This window comes from Carcharodon carcharias, chromosome 9 (genome assembly GCF_017639515.1).
Source record: "Carcharodon carcharias isolate sCarCar2 chromosome 9, sCarCar2.pri, whole genome shotgun sequence".
Lineage (NCBI taxonomy): Eukaryota > Metazoa > Chordata > Chondrichthyes > Lamniformes > Lamnidae > Carcharodon > Carcharodon carcharias.
In genome coordinates this window covers 94,137,650-94,150,590 of record NC_054475.1, presented here as the reverse complement: position 1 = coordinate 94,150,590, position 12,941 = coordinate 94,137,650, and the positions used below count along the sequence as shown (strand labels likewise).

The following is a 12,941-nucleotide window of genomic DNA, read 5'->3' as shown; positions in this document are numbered from 1 at the left end:
AAAAGTTCCACCTCATTTTTTTTACCTCCTGGTGATTTTTGGCTACTCTCATAGGGATAGAAAAGGTTCATTTGTCGATTATCATATGGTAACATAGGAACCTCCACCATGGATATGTAGATAACTGAAAAATGGCTTTCAAGGATGAAGAATGTAGCGGGACGTTACAGCCCAAACAGCTGAACCATCCACATCATACAGTCGTCAAATTCTAAAAAAGGCAGTGTAATTCTTTACCTCATTGTTCCAATTCTGTGCCCAATTTTGTGTTCAAACCCTATCAATTCTATAAGTGCTTTGGCAGGAATATCCAAATCAAGCTAGCTAATGTATTCACAACAGGAAACATCCTGTTATCTCACAATATAGCTGCAACTAGTCTTGAAGAAAATAAGCCATCATGTAAGACAACATTTGGACACATTGGATAAGAAGAAATATGACAACAACTTATATTTACTGCTTAGTTGCTTCCACTTTTGGCTTTTCCCGTGTTACATATGGTAGCCACAATGCTGGGTGATCACCCTTCATATCAACGATCATATTTTTTGGATTTGGCGGGTTGTTTTACAGTTGGATGCCCTTCCTGACACCAACCCTTCCAGTTTATCTGGGCCTGGGACCAGCACCGTTACACGCAAGCATGCCTGCATCAATAGCTGGACTCTTCTGTAGCCAACAAGTCCTGGAGTGGAACTCGAACCCAGGGCCTCCCAGCTCAGAAGCAGAAGCACTACCAACGGTGCCATTCACATTCTAATAACTTTTATTGTAATCAAATGTCCCAAGGCATTCTACAGAAGCATTTTAATACAAAATATGACACCCAGCCATATGAGGAGATAATAGGTCAGATGACCAAAGGCTTGGTCAAAAAGTCAGTTTTAAGGAGCGTCTTAAAGGAGGAAAGTTAAGTAGAGAGGTGCAGAAAGTGTAGGAAAGGCTCCAGTCAGGAGTGCGTTAGTCGAGTCTATAAGTAATGAATGCATGAATGAGGGTTTCAGCAGATGAGCTGAGACAACAGCAAAGTCAGCAATGTTATGGAGGTGGAAATAAGTGGCCTTAGTGATGGCATGAGGTCAAAGGCTCATTTCCATGTATGCAAACAGACTGGCTTACTCTCAGACTGTTGCCAGGGGGAGAGATGCAGTCAGTAGCTAGGGAACAGCTTTGAATTGGGGACCAAAAGCAGTCTTTCCAACATTTAATTGGAGGAATTTTTTATTCATCCGTATGGATATCAGATAAGTTGTTTGATAATTTAGCAATAGTGGAGGACTTAAGAAAGATGGTGGTGAGGTAGAGCTGGGTGTCATCAGCACATGTGAAAACCGATTCTGTGCTTTTCGATGATGTTGCCGAGATGCAAAACGTAATTCAGGAATAGAGGGGTGGCAAGGACAGATCCTTGAGGAACACAAGAGATTACGGGAGCAAGAAGAGAAGCCGTTGCAACTGCTCTCTGGTTACAATTAGAAAAATAAATGATGGAACCAGGTGAGAGCAGTCGTACGTGTTGAAAAGTAGTTGAAAAGGAGCTGGGAAAGCAGAGGTGACTGAGGGAGTTTGGTGAGATGGGAACAAGGTGATCCTTTGAACACCATGAGTACAGTTGAGTAAGTATTTACTACTTTTACCGCTTATAGTTCTTAAGGTCTTATTTTGTGGTTCATCATTTGTAAGGGCTATATTCAGTAACAATGAGGAACAGGGAAGAATGGCCCTAGAGTAATTGCTATTATTTGTCAAAAGGTTTGGTTTAATTTAATTTAAAGGGGTAAGTCATGGCAGGAGAGCTCAAAGCTGTGGTGTGCTCCTCCTGCTCTATGTGGGAAGCCAGGAACATTTCCAGTGCCCGGGGCCAGCATGTGTGCGGGGAAGTGTCTCCAGCTGCAGTTCCTGGAAGCCCAGGTTTTGGAGCTGGAGCAGCAGCTGGGGATACTGTGAAGCATCTGCAAGGCAGAAAGTATGGTGGGTAGCATATATAGAGAGGTGGCCACACCACAGGCAAAGAGTCCACAGGCAGGAAGGGAATGGGTGACCACCAGGCAGAGCAAGAGGACTAGGCAGGCAGTACAGGGATCTCCTGTGGCTATCCCCCTGCAAAAGAGATATACCGTTTTGGATACTGTTGAGGGGAATGGCCTCTGGGGAAAGCAGCAACAGCCAAGTTCGTTGCGCCACGGTTGGCTCTGCTGCACAGGAGAGGAGTAAAAAGTGTGGGAATACAATAGTTATAGGGGATTCAATTGTAAGGGGAATAGATAGGCATTTCTGTGGCTGCAAATGAGACTCCAGGATGGTAGGTTGCCTCCCTGGTGCTAGGGTTAAGGATGTCTCAGAGCGGCTACAGGACATTCTGAAGGGGGAAGGTGAACAGCCAGTGGTCATGGTACACATTGGTACAAACGATAAAAAAAGGTAAAAAAAAAGGATGAGGTCCTAAAAGCAGAAAATAGGGAGTTAGGAAGTAAGTTCAAAAGTAGGACCTCAAAGGTGGTGATCTCAGGATTACTACCAGTGCCACGTGCTAATCAGAGTAGAAATAGCAGGATATATCAGATGAATACGTGGCTGAAGAGATAGTGTGAGGTGGAGGGTTTCAGATTCCTGGGACATTGAGACCGGTTCTGGGGGGGGTGGGACCAGTACAAACTGGACGGGTTACACCTGGGCAGGACCGGGACTGATGTCCTAGGGGGAATATTTGCTAGAATAGTTGGGGACGGTTCAACCTAAAATGGCAGGGGGTTGGGAACCTATGCAAGGAGTCAGAGGAAGGGGAATCAAGGACAAGAGCAAAAGACAGAAAGGGGAATAAGAAAAGTGATAGGCAGAGAAATCAAGGGCAAGAATCAAACCGGGCCTCAGTGAAAAACAGTGGGAACGGGACAAGTAATGTTAAAAAGACAAGCCTTAAGGCTTTGTGTCTTAACATGAGGAGCATTCACAATAAAGTGGAGTAGTTAACCTTGCAAATAGATGTAAACAGGTATTTTATAGTCGGGATTACGGAGACATGGCTGCAGGGTGACTAGGGATGGGAACTGAACATCCAGGGGTATTCAGTATTTAGGAAGGACAGACAAAAAAGAAAAGGCTGTGTTGTTCCATTGCTGGTTAAAGAGGAAATTTACACAATAGTGAGGAAAGATATCAGCTCCAACATTGTAGAATTTGTATGGGTAGAGCTGAGAAACACTAAGGGGCAAAAAAAGTTAGTGGGGATAGTATATAGACCCCCAAGCTGTAGTGATGATGTTGGGAAATTAGAGATGCATGCAATAAAGGAACATCTGTAATTATGGGTGACTTTAATCTGCATATAGATTGGGCAAATCAAATTAGTAACAATACCATTGAGGAGGAATTCCTGGAGTGTACATGGGATTGTTTTCTGGACCAATATGTTGAGGGGCCAACTGGAAAACAGGCCATCCTAGACTGGGTATTGTGTAAGGAAAAAGGAATAATTGGCAATCTAGTTGTGCGAGGCCCCTTGTGGATGAGCGACCATAATACGATAGAATTCTTCATCATGATGGAGAGTGATGTAGTTGATTATGAGACTAGGGTCCTGAATCTTAATAAAGGAAAGTACAATGGTATGAGGCACGAGTTGGCCATGATGGATTGGGAAACATTACTTCAAGGGTGGATAGGTAACGGCAAACATTCAAAAAACACATGGGCGAACTGCAACAGTTGTTTATTCCTGTCTGGCACAAAGTAAAACAGGAAAGGTGGCCAAACCATAGCTTACAAGGGAAATTAGAGATAGTATTAGATCCAAGGAAGAGGCATACAAATTGGCCAGAAAAAAACAACAGACCTGAGGAGTGGGAGCAGTTTAGAATTCAGCAAAGGAGGATTAAGAAGGGGAAAATAAAATATGAGAGTAAGCTTGCAGGGAACATAAAAAACTGACTGTAAAAGGTTCTATAGGTATGTGAAGATAAAAAGAATGCTGAAGACAAATGTAGGTCCCTTACAGTCAGAAACAGGGGAATTTATAATGGAGAACAAAGAAATGGCTGATCAACTAAATACATACTTTGATTCTGTCTTCACAAAGGAGAACATAAATAAATTAACAGAAATGTTGGGGAACACAGGGTTTAGAGAGACGGAAGAACTGAAAGAAATCAGTATTAGTAGGGAAATGGTGTTGGGGAAATTGATGGAGTCGAAGGCCAATAAATCCCCAGGGCTTGATAATCTACATCCCAGAGTACTTAAGGAAGTGGCCCTAGAGATAGTGGATGCATTGGTGGTCATCTTCCGAGATTCTATAGACTCTGGAACAGTTCCTACAGATTGGAGGGTAGCTAATGTAACCCCACTGAGGTAGAGAGAAAACAGGGAATTATAGACCAGTTAGCCTGACGTCGATGGTGGGGAAATTCTAGAGTCCATTATAAAAGAATTAATAGCTGAGTACTTGGAAAACAGTGGCAGAATCGGACTTATGAAAGGGAAATCATGCTTGACAAATCTGCTGGAATTTTGAGTATGTAACTAGTAGTTGATGAGGGGGAGCTGATGGATGTGGTTTATTTAGACTTTCAGAAGGCTTTTGACAAAGTCCCACATAAGAGAATGGTGTGTAAAAGTAAAGTGCATGGGATTGGGGGTAGTGTATCGAGATGGATGGAAAACTGGTTGGCAGACAGGAAACAGAGTAGGAACAAACTGGTCTTTTTCCGAATGGCAGGCAGTGACTAGTGGGATACCGCAGGGAATGGTGCTGGGATCCCAGCTATTCACAGTACATATTAATGATTTAGATGAGGGAACTAAATGTAATATCTCCAAATTTGCAGATGGCACAAAGCTGGGTGGGAGGGTGGGCTGTGAGGAGGATGCAGAGATGCTTCAGTGTGATTTGGACAAGCTGAGTGGGCAAATGCATGCAGGTGCAGTATAATGTGGATAAATGTGAGGCTATCCACTTTGATAGCAAAAACAGGAAGGCAGATTATTATCTGAATGGCTATAAATTGAGAGAGGGGAATGTGCAACGAGGCCTGAGTGTCCTCATACACCAGCTGCTGAAGGTAAACATGCAGGTGCAGCAGGCGAAAAAGAAGGCAAATGGTATGTTGGCCTTCATAGCCAGAGGATTCGAGCACAGGAGCAAGGATGTCTTGCTGCAATTGTACAGCGCCTTGGTGAGACCACATCTGGAATAGCGTGTGCAGTTTTGGTCTCCTTACCTGAGGAAGCATGTTCTTGTTATAGAGGGAGTGCAGCGAAGGTTTACCCAACTGATTCCTGGGATGGCGGGGCTGACATATGAAGAGAGATTGAGTCGGTTAGGATTATATTCGCTGGAGTTCAGAAGAATGAGGGGGATCTCATAGAAACCCATAAAATTCTAACAGGACTGGACAGGGTAGATGTGGGAAGGATGTTCCCGATGGTGGGGGAGTCCAGAACCAGGGGTCACAGTCTGAGGATACGGGGTAGACCATTTAGGACTGAGATGAGGAGAAATTTCTTCACCCAGAGAGTGGTGAGCCTGTGGACTCGCTACCACAGAAAGTAGTTGAGGCCAAAACATTGTATGTTTTCAAGAAGGAGTTGGATATAGCTCTTGGGGTGAAAGGGATCAAAGGGTACGGGGAGAAAGAGGGAGCAGGCTATTGAGTTGGATGATCAGCCATGATCATAATGAATGGCGGAGCATGCTCGAAGGGCCGAATGGCCTACTCCTGCTCCTAGTTTCTATGTATGTTTCTACCCAGCTGCAAGACAGCGGAGAGGTGCTCGAGGAAGATGGTGTGGTCAGCCATGTCAAAGGCTGCAGAAAGGTCGAGAAGGACGAGGAGGGAAAGTTTACCATTGTCACATTCATGGATTTGGGAGGCGACAACACATTCAAGTACTCTGGAGAGATTAGGCTTTGTATGAACAACATTAAATAAGATATTAGGAGGTACAATCTACTTTTAAAGCATTGTAACTCTAAAATACTAATATATGGTGGTGCTGACCACAAAGCCCATCGTTTGACCCTTGATCTGTTAGCTGCTTTCAGCTGTGGCAAAAATTGGGGCACTATAATGGACTCCAGTGACCACAAGGCCAGGGAGTAGAAAATCCAGCCAGGAATCCTACCCAATTTTCCTTAGTGACCCTCTGCTAGAAACAGTGCAAAAATGAATGCTATGCAAGAACAGAATAGGCATCAGCTATGATGCTTTACAAGGTGGAATAGCCAATTCATGGAAAATGTCAACACAAGTTGGGTACCAATGTTTCAAGTATAAGGGCAGCAGGCTTCTTTAATGTGTATCTGAGAGGGGTCTTTATTGAACTGATCTTAAGATGTCTGCCCCCAGAAGCAGAGAACCTCATGGCAGAGTCACATGACTATGGCAAGCCAGTTAGTCAGCACAGCATTGCATTTCCAAAACCCAAGCATCCCTGTTTCATACATTAAGATACAAACAGCCCCTTTTTTCCCAATGAAAAGACACATTTGCATTCACGATCCTGCATGACTGAGAGTTTCCTAAATTACCACTATATACCCTCTGTTCTCATGCATTGAGAACTGTTTGGCTTACTATTCAGTCTCTGCACATAATCTTTAAACTGAGCAAGTCTCTTAATGGAACGTGCAAGCACTGAAATTGGCTGTTCGTCTGGGTATGTCCCTTGTCCGGAGAGTGTGGTTCCTGTGGCACTTGTCGCCTTGGTGACTGTTATCCCATTGCTCTGGCTGAGGACATGTGAATCTCTGGGATTGATAGTGGTTCCATACTCAGTACAGCTGGTGAGAAAACAAAAACAGAATTACCTGGAAAAACTCAGCAGGTCTGGCAGCAGGGTCATGAGGACTCGAAACGTCAACTCTTTTCTTCTCCGCTGATGCTGTCAGACCTGCTGAGTTTTTCCAGGTAATTCTGTTTTTGTTTTGGATTTCCTGCATCCCCAGTTTTTTGTTTTTATCAGCTGGTGAGATCCCTTCTTGCTGACCACCCAATGCAGTGAAAGGACAGCTTCACTAGTTGTTCAATAATGGAAATAGGTGGGAAAAAGAAAAATCTATATAATTTATTGGAAGAAACAAAAGGAAGGGGGAAGAAACAGAAAAGGGGGGGTGGGGATGGAGGGGGGAGGTCAAGACCTAAAGTTGTTGAATTCAATATTCAGTCTGGAAGGCTGTAAAGTGCCTAGTCGGAAGATGAGGTGTTGTTCCTCCAGTTTGCGTTGGGTTTCACTGGAACAATGCAGCAAGCCAAGGACAGACATGTGGGCAAGAGAGCAGGGTGGAGTGTTGAAATGGCAAGCGACAGGGAGGTTTGGGTCATTCTTGCGGACAGACCGCAGGTGTTCTGCAAAGCGGTCGCCCAGTTTACATTTGGTCTCTCCAATTTAGAGGAGACTGCATTGGGAGCAACGAATGCAGTAGAATAAGTTGGGGGAAATGCAAGTGAAATGTTGCTTCACTTGAAAGGAGTGTTTGGGCCCTTGGACGGTGAGGAGAGAGGAAGTGAAGGGGCAGGTGTTACATTTTTGCGTGGGCATGGGGTGGTGCCATAGGTGGGGGTTGGGGGGTAGAGGGTGATGGAGGAGTGGACCAGGGTGTCCCGGAGGGAACGATCCCTACAGAATGCCGACAGTGGGGGTGAAGGGAAGATGTGTTTGGTAGTGGCATCATGCTGGAGTTGGCAGAAATGGCGGAGGATGATCCTTTGAATGTGGTGGCTGGTGGGGTGATAAGTGAGGACAAGGGGGACCCTATCATGTTTCTGGGAGGGAGGAGAAGGCGTGAGGGCGGATGCGCGGGAGATGGGCCGGACACGGTTGAGGGCCCTGTCAACGACCGTGGGTGGAAAACCTCGGTTAAGGAAGGAGGACATGTCAGAGGAACTGTTTTTGCAGGTAGCATCATCGGAACAGATGCGACGGAGGCGAAGGAACTGAGAGAATGGGATGGAGTCCTTACGGGAAGCGGGGTGTGAGGAGCAGTAGTCAAGGTAGCTGTGGGAGTCGGTAGGCTTGTAATGAATATTGGTGGACAGTCTATCACCAGAGATTGAGACAGCGAGGTCAAGGAAGGGAAGGGAAGAGTCAGAGATGGACCACCTGAAAATGATGGAGGGGTGGAGATTGGAAGCAAAATTAATAAATGTTTCCAAGTCCTGACGAGAGCACGAAGCAGCACCGAGGTAATCATCGATGTACCGGAGAAAGTGTTGTGGAAGGGGGCCGGAGTAGGACTGGAACAAGGAATGTTCCACATACCCCATAAAGAGACAGGCATAGCTGGGGCCCATGCGGGTACCCATAGCCACACCTCTCACTTCCTCCAAATAAAAGGTGTGGCTATGGGTACCCGCATGGGCCCCAGCTATGCCTGTCTCTTTATGGGGTATGTGGAACATTCCTTGTTCCAGTCCTACTCCGGCCCCCTTCCACAACACTTTCTCCGGTACATCGATGATTACTTCGGTGCTGCTTCGTGCTCTCGTCAGGACTTGGAAACATTTATTAATTTTGCTTCCAATCTCCACCCCTCCATCAATTTCACGTGGTCCATCTCTGACACTTCCCTTCCCTTCCTTGACCTCGCTGTCTCAATCTCTGGTGATAGACTGTCCACCAATATCCATTACAAGCCTACCGACTCCCACAGCTACCTTGACTACAGCTCCTCACACCCCACTTCCTGTAAGGACTCCATTCCATTCTCTCAGTTCCTTCGCCTCCGTCGCATCTGTTCCGATGGTGCTACCTTCAAAAACAGTTCCTCTGACATGTCCTCCTTCTTCCTTAACTGATGTTTTCCACCCACGGTCGTTGACAGGGCCCTCAACCGTGTCCGGCCTATCTCCCGCACATCCGCCCTCACGCCTTCTCCTCCCTCCCAGAAACATGATAGGGTCCCCCTTGTCCTCACTTATCACCCCACCAGCCTCCGCATTCAAAGGATCATCCTCCGCCATTTCCGCCAACTCCAGCATGATGGCACCACCAAACACGTCTTCCCTTCACCCCCACTGTCGGCATTCCGTAGGGATCGTTCCCTCTGGGACACCCTGGTCCACTCCTCCATCACCCCCTACCCCCCAACCCCCACCTATGGCACCACCCCATGCCCACGCAAAAGATGTAACACCTGCCCCTTCACTTCCTCTCTCCTCACCGTCCAAGGGCCCAAACACTCCTTTCAAGTGAAGCAACATTTCACTTGCATTTCCCCCAACTTAGTCTACTGTATTCGTTGCTCCCAATGCAGTCTCCTCTAAATTGGAGAGACCAAACGTAAACTGGGCGACCGCTTTGCAGAACACCTGCGGTCTGTCCGCAAGAATGACCCAAACCTCCCTGTCGCTTGCCAATTCAACACTCCACCCTGCTCTCTTGCCCACATGTCTGTCCTTGGCTTGCTGCATTGTTCCAGTGAAGCCCAACGCAAACTGGAGGAACAACACCTCATCTTCCGACTAGGCACTTTACAGCCTTCCAGACTGAATATTGAATACAACAACTTTAGGTCTTGACCTCCCCACTCCATCCCCACCCCCCCTTTTCTGTTTCTTCCCCCTTCCTTTTGTTTTTTCCAATAAATTATATAGATTTTTCTTTTTCCCACCTATTTCCATTATTTTTAAATATTTTTAAATCTTTTACGCTCCCCCCACCCCCACTAGAGCTATACCTTGACTGCCCTACCATCCATTCTTAATTAGCACATTCGTTTAGTTAATATCACCAACTTCGACACCTATGTGTTCTTTTGTCCTGCTGTCAGTGACATCTTTTGATGATCTGCTTCTATCACTGCTTTTGCCTACAACCACACCTCCCCCCCCCCACCCCCGGACCACCACCTTAAACCAGCTTATATTTCAACCCTCCCTGGGATTCACCTAGTTCTGTCGAAGTATCATGAGGACTCGAAACGTCAACTCTTTTCTTCTCCGCCGATGCTGCCAGACCTGCTGAGTTTTTCTAGGTAATTCTGTTTTTGTTTTGTATTTCCAGCATCCGCAGTTTTTTGTTTTTATCACTAGTTGTTCTGCCTGGGGTTGTGCTAGTTTATTTGGCTGTTCACTTCTACTGCGAGCAACTGAGGTGACAATTTCTTTGCACGTGTCAAGTTTCCACTTGGGCTGACTCCTGTTGAGTGCATTGAAAGTTTACACCCTGGTTGGCTCTCCAATGCTCAGCTCTGGCGATGGTTGGCTGTTGTTTCACCTTGATCTTTTCACTCATACCTGTTACTCCTTCTGGTTCCAGTAGCTGTTTTACTATTAGAAAAGTAGTTTGCCTGTGGTGTGATGCCAGTTCTGGACAGGACTGCTTTTCATGCCTTCAGTCAGTGTGTTTCTCCACTCAAGGATCACCTTGTATGTGTCGGTGCTAGATGTGCTCAATATTAGTTAACTTACGTAATGGGTTCACACTCTGCTGACAAATTCGGCAAAAATCTTGCTGGATAGTTCATGAATCCAACAAATCCTTGCACTGCTTTCATGTCTGTCGTTCGCCTCACCGCTGCTACAGCTCTCACCTTGCCAGGATCCAGACGAAGACATTTTGCGATCAATACATGACCTATGTACTTGACTTTAGGCATCTTCAGTTGCATCTTTCCTGTTCAGCTTCAGGTTCATCTGGAGAGCTCCCTCCAGCAGTCATATTAAGTTCTGACCATGGTCAACTATGACTTCTTCCATTGTGTCTCCACATCCATAGACTGTAGAACATCCACTAAGGTTTCCACTCTGGGAAAATCAATGACTGTCTCATGCTGTCTGCATTGATACTCTACTGGAGCCATGGAAATAACAAACAGCATGCGCAACCATCTCTATCTCCTGAACGGCATCCAGAATGTAGTTACAAAGCAGCTTTCATCCAGCTTCACTTGCCAGTTACCATCCTTCGCATCTAGGATAGCAAAGATCTTTGCCATGGCAAATGATGGCAAAATTCCTCCAATGGTTAGCATGGGATAGAGAGCACTCTTTAGAGCCTTTAGGTTTAAGCAAACTCACAGCTTTCCAGGTTGTTTCACTGCTATCATGGCGCTAATCCAGTATGTAGGAGTTGTCACTTTATTGAATACTCCCTTCTTTTCCAGCTCTTCAATATTGTATTTTAGGCTTGACTTGAGGGCAGCGGGAACTCTTCTCAGCAGATGCTAAATTTGCCTTACACTCTCATCTACTTCTAGATGTTATTCACCTTGTGAACATCCCAATCCTCTAAATACATCTTTGTACTCCTCTAGGATCTGTTCTGCCATCAATGGTTTTGTGTGATGTAACACAATGGGAATCTCTGTTGGCATGTTTAGGGTAACCAGTCCAAGCTTTAGACTTGCTTCAGCTGAAATAAGTGGCCATTGCACCTCTTTTATGATCTGAAACTCTAGATTTTCCTCCTTGCCATTGCATTGGGTGGTCAGACTCATTTATCCTCTCAGTCTGAGTACTGTACCATTGTGTAACCTCAATCCTGCTTTCGAGGGCTTAATTTTCAATTCACCCTGTTGGACTACTTTGCATGGGTCTGTGAAGATCATGTTGTTGTAGGATGCACACGTGTCTATCCTGCTTGATACAATGATAATCCCAGAAGAAGAGTAACAGTTGCAAACCATTTGTCTCCAATAGACTTGACAGAAGCAACCTGTTGTATCTTATATAGTTTTTCATCAGGCTCATCTGCTGATGTCTCTGCAGTGGCTATCTGTATCAGCTTATTTTGCTTTTTTCTGGTCAAGCACTTGTGGCCGAAATGATTTTGCTTCTTGCAGTTAAAACACTGCTTTCCCCTTGCTGGGCAATTCTCCATCTCCTGTGCATGCTGTCTTCTGCAGTATTTGCATCCTGCCCTTTATCTGCTTCTGGACTGTTTCTCAGCATAGTGTATCTCCTGGTCTGCTATGCCATATGTATACTCTAGCTGACATTTCATAACTTCTGCATTTTGACACATCTATCACTTTCTTTAGCATCAGTTTCTCGTCTTTCAGTAGACGTGTTCTCACCGAGGGTTCTCTCATGCTTGGGACCATTCTATTTTTAATCAGATCATCTTTTAGTTGTCCAAATTCACCTGTTTTGCTAGCTGCATTACTGCCATCACATATCGTTCAATGGTCTCATTTTCACTCTGAACTCTAGTGTTGGATACATATTGTTCATATGTAACATTCATTCGGGATTCAAAACGTGCATAGAAGGCTTTCAAAATCTCTGTCGTCTTTTTTCTTTGCTCATCTGTTAGGTTAAGGTGGCATATACTTTGTAGCAGTCCTTCCCCAACAGTGTTAACTACTCTTACCGGTTCAGGTTTGTTCAAGTCTGTTGCAATTGCAGTTTTGCCAGAGTGGGAAAACTGAAAAATCATGCATGGCAAAACTGGCAATGTTACTGGGGATGAGATTGGAAAATTTACTGCAGCGGTTGTTTACTCATTAAGTATTTTTTTACTTGCAGCCTCTGTCTGTGTTTCCTTTGTCTTTAATCTCTGCAGCTAGTAATTTCACTTGCAACCTGTGTTTTCTTCTTTTGTCCTTTTTCAGCAGCATTTTTTGCAGATCTATATTTTTCTGTGTGCCTTTCTGAGCTGTCTCACTTGCAGCCTTTGTTTTCCTTTGTTCTTTTTAGTAGCTTTTTTTTTGCAGCTTTTAACCTGTGTTCCTGGGTTCTCTGTCTTCTCTGCTCCTTTTGCAGGGTTTAAAAAACTACTTTTTCTTCATTTTGGTACACCATGTTTCAAGTAGAAAGGCAGCAGTCTTCTTTAGCGTGTGTCTGTGAGAAGTCTTCATTGAACTGATCCAAAGATGTCTGCTCCCAGAGGCAGAGTGCCTCATGGAGTCACATGACTATGGCAAGCCAGTTAGTCAGTACAGTACTGCATTTCCAAAACCCAAACACAGACCAACAAGACAACTGCATCATAGGGAAGTT

General features: G+C 45.1%; 1 protein-coding gene across 1 annotated transcript in view; it reads right to left on the bottom strand.

Annotated features, from left to right (window-relative positions):
* Positions 1–12,941, bottom strand: part of LOC121282197 (protein Shroom4-like) — a 149,076-nt gene that overhangs the window by 74,261 nt on the left and 61,874 nt on the right. The gene's annotated exons all lie outside the window — the stretch shown is intronic.